Source organism: Chamaea fasciata, unplaced genomic scaffold, assembly GCF_029207755.1.
Source record: "Chamaea fasciata isolate MVZ Bird 193981 ecotype frontalis unplaced genomic scaffold, bChaFas1.0.hap1 SCAF_6, whole genome shotgun sequence".
In the NCBI taxonomy this organism is placed as follows: Eukaryota; Metazoa; Chordata; class Aves; order Passeriformes; family Sylviidae; genus Chamaea; species Chamaea fasciata.
The window spans coordinates 48,910,183-48,925,027 of NW_027094091.1; the positions used below are offsets into that span (position 1 = coordinate 48,910,183).

Below are 14,845 nucleotides of genomic sequence, written 5' to 3' on the forward strand. Positions count from 1 at the left end.
GGAAATGACTGCTCATCTTTGTTTACTGAATGAAAGAGGCATCTGGTTGAACTTGCTTGCCTTCATGTTCATTCCTTCTTCATTTAACACCTAAGCTGAATGTCCAAGATATTTGTATAGATGGCTATGGCACAATGAATAAGAGCTAAGCAATGCTGAAGGACGAATATGCAACAAGCAAAGAACATCCTGAGTCAGAAGATCAGTTTTTGGCTTCTAGAATGTCAAAATAAGGATATTCAGCAGCCCATTGCTCCCTATTCAGACACAGAAAAATTTGTGTCATGTCTGTCCAAAAGAGTTTGGTTGCATTGGCATGAAGAAGCAGTCAGTTAACCTAAATAGGCTATGAAATAAAACTGCCAAGTACAAGCTACCAGTAGACACATCCTGGTAAGTCAGGACTGTGCTCTGAACATCTGTGAACACCAACAAGCAACCATTTCATAAGACAGCATGTGAACAATAACATATGCTGCCCAGACTTTTTCAAAGTGTATAGAGGATTTTCTTTGAGGGAAGCTCTGAAAGAATTTGCAAACTAAAAAGGAATGCCATGTCCCACTCCCTGCCACCACCCCCCACTCCCTCCCCGTCCCACCCCAGGAAACAAGTCAGATGTGCCAATGAGATAACAAGGCAAGCTGCAGTCCTAGATAATCAGCAGCAAATGCTGCAGTTAGTGAAACCCCCGAGTGGAAACCACATTAAGGACATTTATGTGGGAGGGAATGAAATATCTCTATACTGACCAAGGAGAGGATGCAAGCAAACCTTACCTAGTGATCAACTGCAGAAGAAATAGATTAGGTTCAGTTGGCTCGAAATTTTTACATCCAACCACAAAGGTGTTCAAAAGGAAGTGGAGGCAGAATTCCAATTCAGCTGTATCTTCTCACTGAAAAAAAAAAGCATGAGAAATCTTAGAAACATCTATTAAAGTACAAGGTTCAACTGGTGAAAATAGGAATGGCTGAGGGAACTGGGGTTGTTTAGTCTGGAGAAAGGGAGGCTCAGGGGATCTCATTGCTTCGTACAACAACCCAAAAGGAGGTTGTGGCCAGGTGGGGTCAGTCTCTCCTGCAGTGTCTCAAGTGAAAGGATGACAGCTAACAGTCTTATTGTGCCAGAGGAGGTTCAGATTAGAGACTAGATTTTTTTTTTCACTGAAAGAGTGGTTAGGCATTGGAATAAGTTTCCCAGAGAGGTGGTGGAGTCACCATCTTTACAAGTGTTAAGAGATGTGTGGATGTGGCACTTGGGGATATGGATTAAGGGTGATTATATAGGTGGTGGGTTGGTGGTTGGGCAAATGATCTTGAAACTCTCTTCCAAAAAACCTTATTTTTAGGTCCAAGACAGTGAAGGAAAGAAAGCAGATAAAAGTTTATTCTTCACCTAATTTTCTTCCCATTGTACATGGATCAATACTTTGATAACTTAGCCTGTGTTCCAGGTCTATTTTCTAAAACATCAGTGAAAGCACTGCCACAAGCAGTGTCTGCACATAATTTATATAGATCTTACTCCAAATTACTTAAGCTGGTACTAGAAGGAAGTAATAATGTCATCAGGTGCAGTATTCACCTTTTGGCAACTGTCCTCCCTGAGAAGATCAGGTTAGTTATGTGCTACATGACTCTAATGGAGTAGTAGTAGGAGGCAGACAGTAGTTAGTCTTAATATGGATAAATCTTATGTACTTTTAGATCTCTGAAATCCAGTTATTCTGTTCTTTTTTACCTCACTGCTTTCACAGCCTTTTTATATTGCCCACTTGTATTTTTCTGAGCCATGCCTACAGTAATTTTAAAAAAAACCCCTAAACAACCCAAAAAACTAGTTAAAAAAATAAACCCTGGGTTTGCTTTTGATGGAAAATCTAGACAGATTGAAATACCGCATGTCTCTGAGCTCTGCTGCTCTTATGTCCAAACTCTGAGCTACAGTCACACAGTTTATCATACTCATTACATTTTTTTTATGTCTGCTGCCATGCATTTCATTTCCTACAGACTTAAATACTCTACATAAATTCAAGAAACCACAAAGATATCTGAACTCACAGATTCAGTAGGATAAATTGGCTCTTGTACTACTGTTTTCTCTGCACATCCTCCCCCTCAAAGTAAAACCCCCAAACCACCTATTCTACTTCTGAGTCCTGCAGTACCACTTCTTTTATCCACCACTTCTTTTATGCATTAATTGTGCTCTTTCTCCTCTTTTGATGCACAACTCTTGAGTGAATAGCCCATATGGGGATAGCACACATCACCTTGGCACTATTTATTAGTACTCTGCTCTAACCAAGTGAGCCCATCTCAGGCCTGATGTTCATTGCTTATGGTTTGATTTAGAAAATTACTTTTTTTTAATCAAACTCTTTCCATGCTGTGAGAAAGAAATTGGGAGATGGGAATTCTCCCTTCCAGTCCTTGTTTTCTACATCCTAAATTGCAGGTTTCATGCAAATATTACAGAAATAGCTGAAGAAGGCTTCATGGCCTCCAGAACATAATATAGGATATTAATTCTCTGCCCCTTCCTCTCATTTATGATTTTTCAGTCTTTGAAATACAATGCAGCAGTAATATTGATGCTGTTCAGACTCCTCTCTTGTGTATTTTATAGGTGAAAAAACCACCAACAACTGCTTTTTCTGGATTTATTCTTGAAAAATTAAAACAGCATAATAGCACAAAAGGGAAAAAAGACAATGTTTGATGAGCAGATCAAATGCACAAAATGATAACTTGGGATTTTTCCAAACGACATTTTCCTTTACCCAGACATGCTTTTTCTCCTTGTTGCTGTCATGATTGATTAGTGAAGAACCAAACAATCCATGTAATTATTCACCAACTGCAGACCATCTGGAGTTAGGAATTTGCAGTCTCTTTCTAGAAATGTATCTGCACCGGGTTTGCTGCACGCTTTTGAGCCTAGTACTTAATCACTGCATGTGGGAGGTGTTAACTAGGGAATTGCCTTTCCAGTCTAACTACATTATCATTTATATTGTGCTGTAAATGTCTGTAATATTTAAGATGCTGTTCAAATGGTTAAAAGTGCAACACACATAAGAGCTTATACCCCAAAGAGCATGGAGTTGAAGCGCACAGGTGAATCCCATAAAATAAAAGGCAAATGATGAGGGAATAGTGGCTGCAAGAGAGGTAAAGGAACAGATGTCAGAAATTTTTTTGGAGGTGGATGAGGAGGAGGGAAGCTGTTCCCATGTGAAAGATGATCTAAAATGAGGAGTGGGCGAAGGAAATGATTTGGAGTTTCTTACAAGTATGTCTACTACTGTCCTATCAAGAAGTGTTTGCGCTTTTGAAAGGATAGCTAAATTTGACAGGAAAAATAAACCTTTTAAACATACTAGCATAAAAAGAAATGTAAAACCATTGCCCATTGCATGGTTTAGATGTCCTATGCATTTAAAAAGTAGCTTTCATCAAAATAATGCATGTCTCACAACCAGGAACTTGTAAACTCAACATGAACTATTTCTCCCATCCTTCAGAGACCAGGCAAAACACCATAGCCTTAAGAAAAACCTGAAGGTCAACAACGTGGACAGCAAGGTAAATATTCTGGCTTTGTGGAGATGAGGCAGGAAGGAGGGAGTCCTGTTCTTCCCCTGGGAATAACACAGTGGGCACCAGACTCTGGCCATTTACAGTTAAACCAGGAACTGCCCAGATTTTTCACTGTGGTGCGTCTCATATGCCCAGTCATGACTGAGAATGACACACCTTAGCAATAGGGTCTTTTTTGCTGAGACTTTAGAAACATCTCTTTCATTATTGTTGAAGCTACAAATATATGCTTAGAAGGAATCATTAAATGTGAAAAGACTTCTAGGTCTGGGATAATGTCTCTTGGCTGGGGAAACATCCACCCTGCTTCAGCAACTAACATGCTTCTTCAGAGTTAGTTTCTGCAGTTCTAAAGACATATATAGTAAGACTACTGTCTGTATGGTCTGAACTATATTGTCAGTATTTCGGTACAATATCTGTTTCTCCTTCCAAGACACAACAACAACTTTATTTTACGAAGAGGGGATGTGGATAGATTTGTTGCATATGCAGTTTGCCTCCAAAGGCATGCCACAATGCAAACATATGGGCTGCATCCCTTTATGCTAATAAACATCATAAAGCCATGGCCTGGGCTCTGGCAGAACTTTTAATTATGTAACTCAGGTCTTCTCCTGGCATAATCTGTCCAGTCCAATGACCTTGTCCTAGTGCTGAGCCATGCTGTGTTGTTGTCTGGGGGAGCACTAATTCCTATGGACCAAATTCAAACCAGATAGCATGCTAACAATTCAGCAAGATAAACGGTAATGTGCTGAAATTCATTCCCTGTTTAGACATTTAGTCCACTGGTACAGGCATAACAATAGCACATATCTAATTCAGAACCATTTTTAGGCAGCAGATAATGATCAGGAGGCCTCCCTAACACACCAGACTTTTTTCTGGTTTCTTGCAAACCATACCTGAGGAACTGGGGCCACCAAGGAGGCTGGAATACTCCGTCTCCTATTGAAATGTCAGCTACTCCCAATATTTTGCCCCACTCGTGTCTGGTTCTCTCATTCATTCACTGTGATGCACTTTAATCTTACACTTAAATAATTTTCCATTCCTTCCCAGCTTAGAGCTTCTTGAGTTTGTTCTCAACAATTTCTATCCTGTATCAAAAGAATTAAAAGTAGTCATTAATATTAGTCTCAGATCCCTGTGGAATCGGTCTTGATGGTGGGCCACAGTTAATGAGCAGATTCTTGTAACTAGTTGCATATGGCAAATGAAGGGGCAGGAAAATTAGGTGAGGAATGATTCTTTCTACTAATCCTGTAATTAAGAAAAGGTGAGAACCAGTATGTATCACCAAAGTTGTCATATAAGTCTTAGCAATGTTTTACATTCTATCACACTTATTCTGTCTCTCTGAGCAGGCAGCTGCTAGACTTAACTACAGTAAGATAATGTCAGAAAACAGAAGCAAAATATTTTGATCTGGGGACTGCAGAGCTGTGGGTGGTGTTAACTGTGCCCTCCTTGTAGATCAGAGACAAACCAGGAAAAACTTCTAGAAGAGTGAGAAGCTAAACTATGCTGTTACCAAATTAATGTGCTTTTCTTGTTTAAGTCAATGCAAGGTTCATCATAGTATCCAGCGGAGTCAGAATTTCCTTCCCAGTACTTAAAACTCTACCAGGTTAACAGAAAAAGACACAAAAATTACTTGCTGTTCATTTTTGGAGACTAGATTATATATGTATGTCTATGTAGCTGGTGTACTCCAATCAGCCACATCCCAGCTGCATGTTGGGGAAAATTCAACATTCTTTCCACTCCTTGGTGCCTTGATTTCTACTAGGTGGAAATCTTGGCATATGTAATGGATAGAAATCCTGGTCTGTGCTGAGCTTGTCTCTAGTCTGGATGATCACAGCATACCTGAGAACATCATGGCGCATATCCACGCATGACTTCAGATGCAGCCCAAGGAAGTCTCTGTCTTCAGAATGGAAGAGGTAGGTACCAATAGATGGACAAGTCTATTTACTTCCAGTCAAAGTTCAGTCTTTTTACCTGGAGATACTGCTGTTCCATTAAATAATGCTCATTGTCTTGGATGTCACAAGGATGTATTCATTCAACACAGTAGGAAAGTGCTTTAACCAGGCTGAAGGGTGAACAGTAGAGTGATCTGTATTAGGAGAGTGGGAATCATTTGGTATTACCTTGTCTGATTCAGCCTGTTCTTCTTATGTAATTAGGTTTTGGTTTTTGTGGTTTTTTGTTTGTTTGTTTGTTTGTTTTTGTTGTTTTTTGTTTTTTGTTTTTTTTTTTAAATTAACACAGGTCCAGCATGGAAAGGAAAGAGGGGGAAGAGAAGGAGAAACAGATCCTTTGCACTGGCCTGTCAGGTAAGAGGAATCCCACCTCTGTTACCCCTCCAGGATGTTTCTTCCCTAATACATTTGGAAGTCCCATACGCCCAGGAAAAAGATGACTGGGGCCATATCTGGCATGTGTATCTACCAAATTGGAAAAAAATGGGATTTTATAACCAGCTCTACCAAACCCCATGTTTTAGAGGAAAACTTCATCACAAGCAAATTGGGTAGTCAGGCAATAACACCTTCATATTTTCTGGAAGCACCCTACAGAGCCCCTAAAGCAATTCCTGTAACTTGGTGTTACTCATTCCTAAAGGAGATTTTTTCTTCCCCGCACTCAAGAGTGTCCTCAGGAAGAAGGGAGAGTTTGTAATCTTCCCTGTAGTCAGTGGTTCTGTACTGCGCCTTTTGTGTACACAGTCACTTTGTCACTTCAGCAAGCTGTGATGAAGCTGTATGGCCCCTGATATTTTGCCTGTCCAGTCTCTTAGAGGACTGTGGTTTTCTGTGCCATGCTGATCCAGACACATCAGAGATGATTTCATGTGTAAGGGACAAGGAAGTTAGGCAAAGATTTTTTAAATTTGGATGCTTTCCTTCTTCCATCTAAACTAAGACTATTTACAAAATTAATTTGTAAACACCATCAGTCACTGCCAGTTATTGCTGCTTCCAGATTAAACAGAATTCAGACCAGTGATCAAGAGGCTAAGGGTCTCTCACTCATTAACAACCCTGTGAGCCATCAGTTTCCCAAGAGCACAAGGTTTTATAGGGATGTCAGGAAGTATGCAGTAGTCATGGTGCAGTGTATGCTTCAAATATTAATTAATTAATTAATGAACTTTTTAGCTTAAATGTACTTGATTTACTGAAATTAGACAGCAGAAGACTCCTTTAAGATGCATTCCTAGAGCAAGTTAAACACTGTTTCTGTTACATGTCATTCTTCAAAGACAGCATCTGAAATAGGTATCCAAAGTGTAGCAGTTGTATGGTGTTTCATTTACACCAGACTTCACTGTAGCAGCCTTCTCTGAATTTAATAAGGCTGCATTAGAATGAGCAGTGCCCAGAGTAACCTGAGTCAATGAAAAGCAATTCAATTCACTGTATGAAGAGGCACATGGTGTCTCTCTCTTCCCCTGCTCCCAAAGTAGATTAAATGAAAATCTTTCTTACGCATTGAATGAATGCTTTCAGGATTGTGTATCTGATCTCTATAAAATCTTGTGTAAATGTGTATATTTGGGTCACTGTGTATTTGTTCAAACATGGAAAGGTGAGCTGAACATAAATGAATACCCTGCTCTAACCATACAGAAAGGCAACTATTTAATTCACTGAAATGGAATGGAATAAAAATAAAAGGAACAAAATAGCTGAAGCACAAGTAGTATAAACAGGATGGCTGTGATAATCTATGTGTATGTGCTTCTATTCTTTGCAACTCAGTTACACCTTCAATGCCACTTTTACAGGGCCTGCACTAGGAAATCACGCCACTATTACACAGAGTTGGGCTCTTTGGTGACATAGCACAGTGAAATATCCTGGGCTAGGGTAAATACATGAGACATATTCTTTAACATGACCACAATACTGTCTCTGACGACTGTACATTAATCAAGACCACAAAGAGTGGGCCTGTGCCTCACCATCCAGGCACAGCACAAGTTGGTGTTCTTAACAGAGGTCATCATCAGACATCGTCTTTCGCTGCAGGTACAGAAGCTATGTGTTTGTAACAGTGTTTTCATCTTCTTTCAGCTACAAATACTCAGAAACCGCATTAGGTTGTAAGTTGCTCTTTTATTTCATGTTGGTATTTGATCTCATCTTCTATGTCTATATTCTGGTTTTCATGTTAAGGTTTTAGCTAGCAGTTTGCAACCTCTTGAGATGTAGCTGTTACAATCAAATGCCCAAGTGTGGAGATCAGCATTTGTTATTATCTGATTTGGACTGTACGTGTTAATACGTAACAGCAAAACTGAAGTACACAGGATGCAGAACTAAGTACTTCAGTTCTTCTGGCCTAGAGGGCATGTGTACTTCATTTTTTGTTACCAAGGCAACAGTTTAGCTTCAGGCAACAACTCATGAAGTTACTGCACATGCTAATAGGAGATCAAGCTTCTTCAGAAAATCAAACTGTGTCACCATGTGATTAGTTTTGAGAATGAATTAATGCAAGAATTGCAAAGCTAAACATAATCTCTGTAACACTAAATTCACTTCTGTCTCTAATAAAGTAAGTTCATGTTTGAGAGACAAATTGAAAACCAACGAGCTTAACTTCTGTGGCACTAGAAAAAAAGGTCAGGAGGAAAGTGAGATTTATTCAAACAGATGTCCATACTTTCCTTATAAGTGGGTTTAGAGGCATAATATATCACATCTGTATTCAGTGTTCGTTCATCAGAAACTATCTCACAATTCAGAGTACATAATTCTGGGTATTGTTAACATCTGTACATACTATAAACAACTAATGTATAGTTTAATGATACCTTCTGCTGTTTGAAATTGTTATGCATCAAGTTTGATCAGCCATTTTGGAAGACATAAAAGATTTGTGCATCAGATACGTCTGCCCTGATTCTCCAATCTGCTGTGAAATTCGTGGATAGAAAATGGAAAAAAGATTTGGTATGTGCTGGGAATAGCTAAATGATTTAAATAAGAAATAATGGGCTGGAATATTGCACTGTGTATGTGCATGAAAAAGATAGCAGTACTTATCTGTGGAAAGAACTCCCAGCAGCTATTTACTGATTAAATTGGTTTCTGAGTCAGTCAGAACTTTTATTGCTAGTGTGCCATACAGCTACAGTACTTGTGAATCTCTATAACTTTTGTTTGGTTTTTTTTGTGAAGATGAGGGTCCAAACCAGTCCTGTGTGTGCGGTGCAGGGCTTGAGCCATGTTTGGGCAATGTGTGGGCAGCCTTTAGGGGAGGCTGGGTACTGGGCAGGGCTCAAGAGTGTTGGCTCTGTGGTGGTGGCTGTGTGGGGCTGGTTGCTGTGGGATGTGGAAGGAGCCACGCCCTTCTGCAGCAACAAAACTCCAGGCAGTGTGCTGCTGGGGACCCTGAGCTCCTGCTTCCTTTTGCATACTTCTGCCTCCATATTCCATGGGAAAGAATCTTTGTGAATTATATGTTATTTAAGGTGGAGCTAAAGCAAAAATAGCAGGAAAAACATTTCAGTATATATGTGCATATATACACGCAAATATATTAAAAATATTTTCTTTTAGACACTCTGTGTTGAGGTACTGTTATCTAGAAAAATAATTCAGTTTAATGGCTCACATCCTCTCTTAGCCTCATCTTCTGTGAGGAAAGAGCAAATTCTTTTAGAGACAAGAAGCATTCCCATCAAAAAATATTTGGGACAATTTTCAGCAATTCTTACCCTGGCTTTCTAGCCACCAGAAAAAAACAAAACAGAAAGACAACTCTTTGTCATCCCCATCATCCCCTTTGTACCTTTTTTCCTATCCAGTTTTATTTAAGAGATGTAAGACCTGGAACTTTGTAGGAGTGGGTAGACAAATAAAACATAATAGCACAGAGACAACAGGGACAGATGATGGAGAGTGTGAGTTGACTGTTCATTCTCCCTTTTGTCTTTGAGAGAAAATCTTGAACAGTATCCAAATAGCAGGAAAGTACTAAGAAAGTTCAACAGCAAAAGAGAGGTAGTCAACTTTTGAAAATAAATTTGAAATTCATAATTATGTTGAACCAGTGTCACAATGTACATATGCATCCCGAGAAAACTACCAGATTACTTTTGGAATAATCATCCCTCTTAGCCTGGCCTCTGCAGAAGGATTTAAAGCCTGAATAATTCACCCCTCCTCCACATCAGAGTCATGATATTTATATGAGAACATATATGAGCAGATCCACTGCTCTCGTCACCTGGGATTTCCCATGAAGAACCTTCTCCAGTCAATTCAGCTTCCAAAAATATTTTGAGACTCAGTATGAGAAACCTATCCTTATCTGATTTGTGCTCCCTCCAGGCCAAAGAACAATTCTAGGAGAGATATTCATTGACGATTCTTCACACCAGATATCCTCTCCATTCCATCACACACAATTCTGTGGACCACACCATGCAAATTTTTTTTCGGGTGCTTTTGGCTGTGCTTACAGCCTTTCCTTCTTAGAATGGAGCTTAAGCCTCACCTCTTATAAGTACTCCATGAAGTCCCAGAAACTCTTAGTGTACTGTGATAAACAGAAAGTCTCCCACTTGCCCTGAAATTAATTCAAGATTCTTAGGTTTCATTCTTCTAAAAATTCTCATAGTCACTGAGTCCTACACAATTTTAATAGGAAGCATGAGTATAATTTATTATGCCCCTTAGTCCTTGACAAAATATGACTTCAGCAGAGATCACTGAACATTTGCCTGTGTTTTCTTCTGGTTTACCCCACAGTAACTAGATTAGAGGAATTTGTCTCCCTTGTTTGATCCATCTCGGTAGCAAAATCTCTTGTTGCAGATACAACCTCTCTGAGGATCTTAAGCAATGATTCAATTAACCTTCCTCTGAAAAGTTTGTTGGTAGCATTTGCAATTAACCTACCCATTTAAATTAGGATTTCTCTTCATCCTATTCTACTTTTGACTTTTAATGAGTCAAAAGTTGCTCTCTTAAGATTGCTTTGGATTTTATGGTTCTAATAAAATACTGGAGTATCTATTTTTCCTCTTTTGAGTAAACACATATTTCACCTACCTTTTATCACAAATCCTTTGCTAAAGAAGATAATGCTTTAAAAATCCAGTGGAGAAAAAGAGGATATATTCAAAGAGGAGAAATGAAAATGAGTACCAGAAGAAAGCTTATTATTGAAATAATAATAAAAAGCAAGGTCCTTCTTGAGAAGCCAAAATTTTTTATCATATGTTCTATTGACTAGGCTTCCTTGGGGAATTTTTGGTTGCTTACTCTGTCTTGATTCCCAGACTGTGGACAATATGCGTATGTTATATAGAATGTATACCTCATTTTTAAAATGAAGGGGAATGATCTTCTTGTTTAATTCTTTATGTGTATATTCTTAATATATGATAATAGGCCTGTTTGGTTTTTTGTGTGGATTGTTGGTTTTTTTCCTCTAAGAATTTAAATTTCTCATTCTATTAAGCAAGAGTCTTGTTTTTATCGTCATTGTCTGGTTCAGAATTGGACCAGGTCTGAGAAGTCCTGCTTAATGATGAAGAGAGTGTTGAATTTTGGGCATGAAAGTTTTAGTAATTTCAGTTGCTACTGATTTGTATGCAGAGACAAGACTACTAGAAAAATGAAAATCTGACATTTACCTCCTCATATAAATGGAATGATTTATTCTTTAAATCAAAGTAACCCACTTTGGTTACTTTGAAAGCCTTTCTTCATTCTTTTTCAGCATCTGATTAAGGTACATTTTTCTTTATCAAAAAATTTTATGTTCAGGGAGTTCAAGTTTACTCAGTCCTGACCTTAGAAACTGATTTCTGCCTAGAAAGTTATACTTCTGAAAGTAAAGGTTGACTGCCAGTAGAAACCATGGGTAAATCTTAACAGATGGCAGTACATGCTGCAATTTTATGAAATTCCTGCACAGGAGTGCTTATACAACTTATTATGCATAGTTTTTGGGATCTGTGCAATTGAGTATGAATATATGGTGTGTGGGTTTAGTTCTGCACAGAAAGAAGAGCTTGTGTGGACTGACATGGTCACACAATTGCATGTGGTTTTCAAATGTGCCTGAACCTTGGACAAATTTCCATGAAGCCTGTATGGCAATCCAAGGAGTGTAAGTGTACAGTGTTTCTGAGATGGTTCGTGTGCTCATATTCATGAGCTGAGCCTGTTTCAAAGGTTGTTTATACTGAGATGTGTGTACAGATGGACAGAAGCATCTGTGGAAAATTTGGTCAACGAAAGAGCAAGTAAAGAGCAATAGGTAATTTTCTACTGACGTATTTGTCCTTTTAAAGGAATTTGACTTGTTCTGTTCTGCTAGAGTTCTTTTATGTTCTGTGTCTCCAAGACAAGGCTCAGGTAGTATAAAATTACCTTATGTTCCTTCTGAAAATATTTTTTCTTCAGTACTCTGCTACCTGATTCATTGTGAAGAATCTACTCTACCAGGTATTGCGGCATCTGGGCTAGAAGGACCGTGTCCTACTCACTTTATTTCCTTGGAAATGATTTCTTTCTGGCTAAGGAAAGAGCTGGATGTGACTTGCTGTGATAAAATATAATCAATCTTGAGCTCCACAGGAAGCTTGAGTAGATTTTCAGAAGCTTAGGTGGATCAAATCGGCACATCCAAGTGTGTAAAACTTTTTTGTTTTGTGAAATATGAGGGAACAGTCAATACAGAAAAACAGATGTTAGCTGAAAATGGCATTGACATTCTAATGTGTACTGAGGACAAAAGGTTTAAAGTGTTTAAACAACCTCTCCACATACTAAATAGTTGCTGGCTAGCACAGAGCTAATTAGAGCTCACTTTCCAGTAAGTAAGAACTTTCTAATACCTGCAGGTATCCAGTAGATTCTTTTATATCAGCTAGCCATAAGGGGTAATGTGGTCCTCCACTATATCCTTTTGAGTGGAAGTAGACACATTTTGTAAGGTAATAGAGAAGATTAATAACTACATCTTTATTGAAAAGAAAAGGAACTGAAAATGCCTTTCAACTCTTTGGAAGTTCAAACTGGGCTCCAGCAGGGCTCTAATCTGCCTTTTAACTCAAACTGAAACACTCAGATTGGAGCTGCTTTGTATGTTTGGATCATTGCTATACAGCTGAGCTTCAGCCCCATCCTGTTGGAAATCCCCATGCCCTGTTGGTCTCTGCCTGCTGCATCCTCACTGTTAGATATGGCAATCAACCTTGGCAGCTCTCAGTAAAAGCCAACTACCAGCTGTTTCCTGTGACAGAATGAAGCCAGTGCTCACTGCTGCTGCTTTCTTTAGGGCTTTAATGTCTTTTATCAAAAGTTTTCTTTTCATTAAGAAGACTACTACGGCAGTGCACATACAAAATTCAAATAGCTTTAAGTAAGGAAGAGACTTCAAATGTTCAGTGTCTTGGTGTCAAAATGAGGACAGCAATGGCAAGTGCATTCAGAAGCTATTCTGAGGTAATGCTTTTACTGTTCTATTTGTGAGCCCATTAAATCATTTGCAGAGGACTGTCTTCCCTCTGCTGTATCCTCACACTTTTGGAGAAAGAAGGGGTTGAGTGAAAAACCTTTCTCCCTCACAGTTACACATCTTATGCTGAGATACTTCTGTCTCTTGTAAATATTTCTGACCACAAGAAATGCTTCTTGACTCTTCAGATGTGTAGCGTCCTTAGAAAATGGGTTTTATTTTTTAGAAAATAGCACTAACCAAAATACTGCCAGTACATTTTGATTTGAAGATATATTCAGATACAGCATTGCTAAATTGGACTATAAACTCACTTTGAGAACCTTCTATCAGCAAATGGCTTGATAAAATAATCATGGAACCAAAAGATATAAAAAGTAATTTTATCAGTCATTAAGCAGTTCTAGGAAGGCATCACATAGCAAAAACCGCAGGAATGCTAGGATAGCCATCCTACATAACTGCAGAAATAACTAAATTTCTTCTTTATGAAAAGTGTGAACTGAAACACAAAAACAGAGGTGCTCTTCTACTTCAGAAGTGTGCTGTCCTTTTGCATTGTCTTTTTTGTCTGTGTTCAGACATGATACTTGTTAATTATCTTGTCTTATATGTAAGATATATACTGAAATAGAGATGCTTGGAGAAGCACTACTTAAACTTCGGGATTTTATTTAATTAATGAGCTAGACTTACACATGCTAATGCTCTGTGCATCATACAGCCATTGGGAAGCACTTAAAAAAAATGTGACCTATGATCAATACCCCACGTATGTTGTCTTTATTGGCCTAAATAAATAACATGAAAAATCTTCAGACAACTCTACAGCAATGCTTCCTTTTCTTGAATGTTGCAACACCTTCTAAAGGCAGGAAACCTGTGAGTTAACAGGACCTGACTAACAGGAGGCATCTAAACAAAGAGTGTTACAAAGGTCTAGTTGATTCTTTGGAGTAAACCAAACATTCTGTAGATTACAATATTATAAACTGTCGCAGAGATTCCAGTTCGTCTTCCCTCCAAAGTACTTCTCCTCAGCTCCTCCCTCAAAAACTACCACCATGGAGAATTCACTGCAGCCCTTCACAATTTGTTCCAGTGCTTAGTTATCATCACCTGCAGAAAGACTTTATTCCCCATCTAGACCGGTCCATCTGCCCCTTTTCTTCAGTTACACTCATGTCTACTAATCCAAATGGCCTTTTACTCCTCACGTTATTACTGACAGAGAGGGGTTAAATTGCTTCTTAACCTTTTCCACTCTAAGCTAAATAGACCAAGTTTTAGCTCTTCACTGATGCAGGACATTTTGTAATCCTCAACAATTCTCATGGCTCTTCTGTAAGTTTTTTTGCATCATTTGCATTATCCTACTTAAATTGTCAGTATCACAACTGGAGATAGCCAGCCTGTAACTGCAGCAGGAATGCCAAATGAAGGGGTTATACAAGCTTTCTGCTCCTACTAGGTCCTCCTTCTTATCTACCCTTTATGTTGCCCATATTGATGCTTTTTGACAAAGGGAAGTTAGAAATCTTTTATCTATCCTGAAAGCTCTCAGTGAGCCTGAACCATTGCTGCTCAGTGCTGTGTGCTTTGCTCATGAAATGAGGGAGGGAGTCGCAGGCTTTTGCAAATGCAAGCCAGCCACCAACACAGAAGAACCCAGTTTGGGCATGTTTTAAAGAAACAGTTGTTTTAGGGTCTGATGATTCATCTTTTCCTTTACCTATTAA

General features: G+C 38.8%; 1 long non-coding RNA gene across 1 annotated transcript in view; it reads left to right on the forward strand.

Annotated features, from left to right (window-relative positions):
• The first annotated feature begins 5,441 nt into the window (after window positions 1-5,441).
• The window catches only part of LOC136290669 (uncharacterized), a 32,416-nt gene continuing 23,012 nt past the window's right edge, over window positions 5,442-14,845 (forward strand). The window contains exons 1-2 of the long non-coding RNA XR_010721295.1: window positions 5,442-5,560; window positions 5,892-5,956. This is a non-coding gene — a long non-coding RNA (uncharacterized lncRNA). The remainder of the gene's footprint in view (window positions 5,561-5,891; window positions 5,957-14,845) is intronic.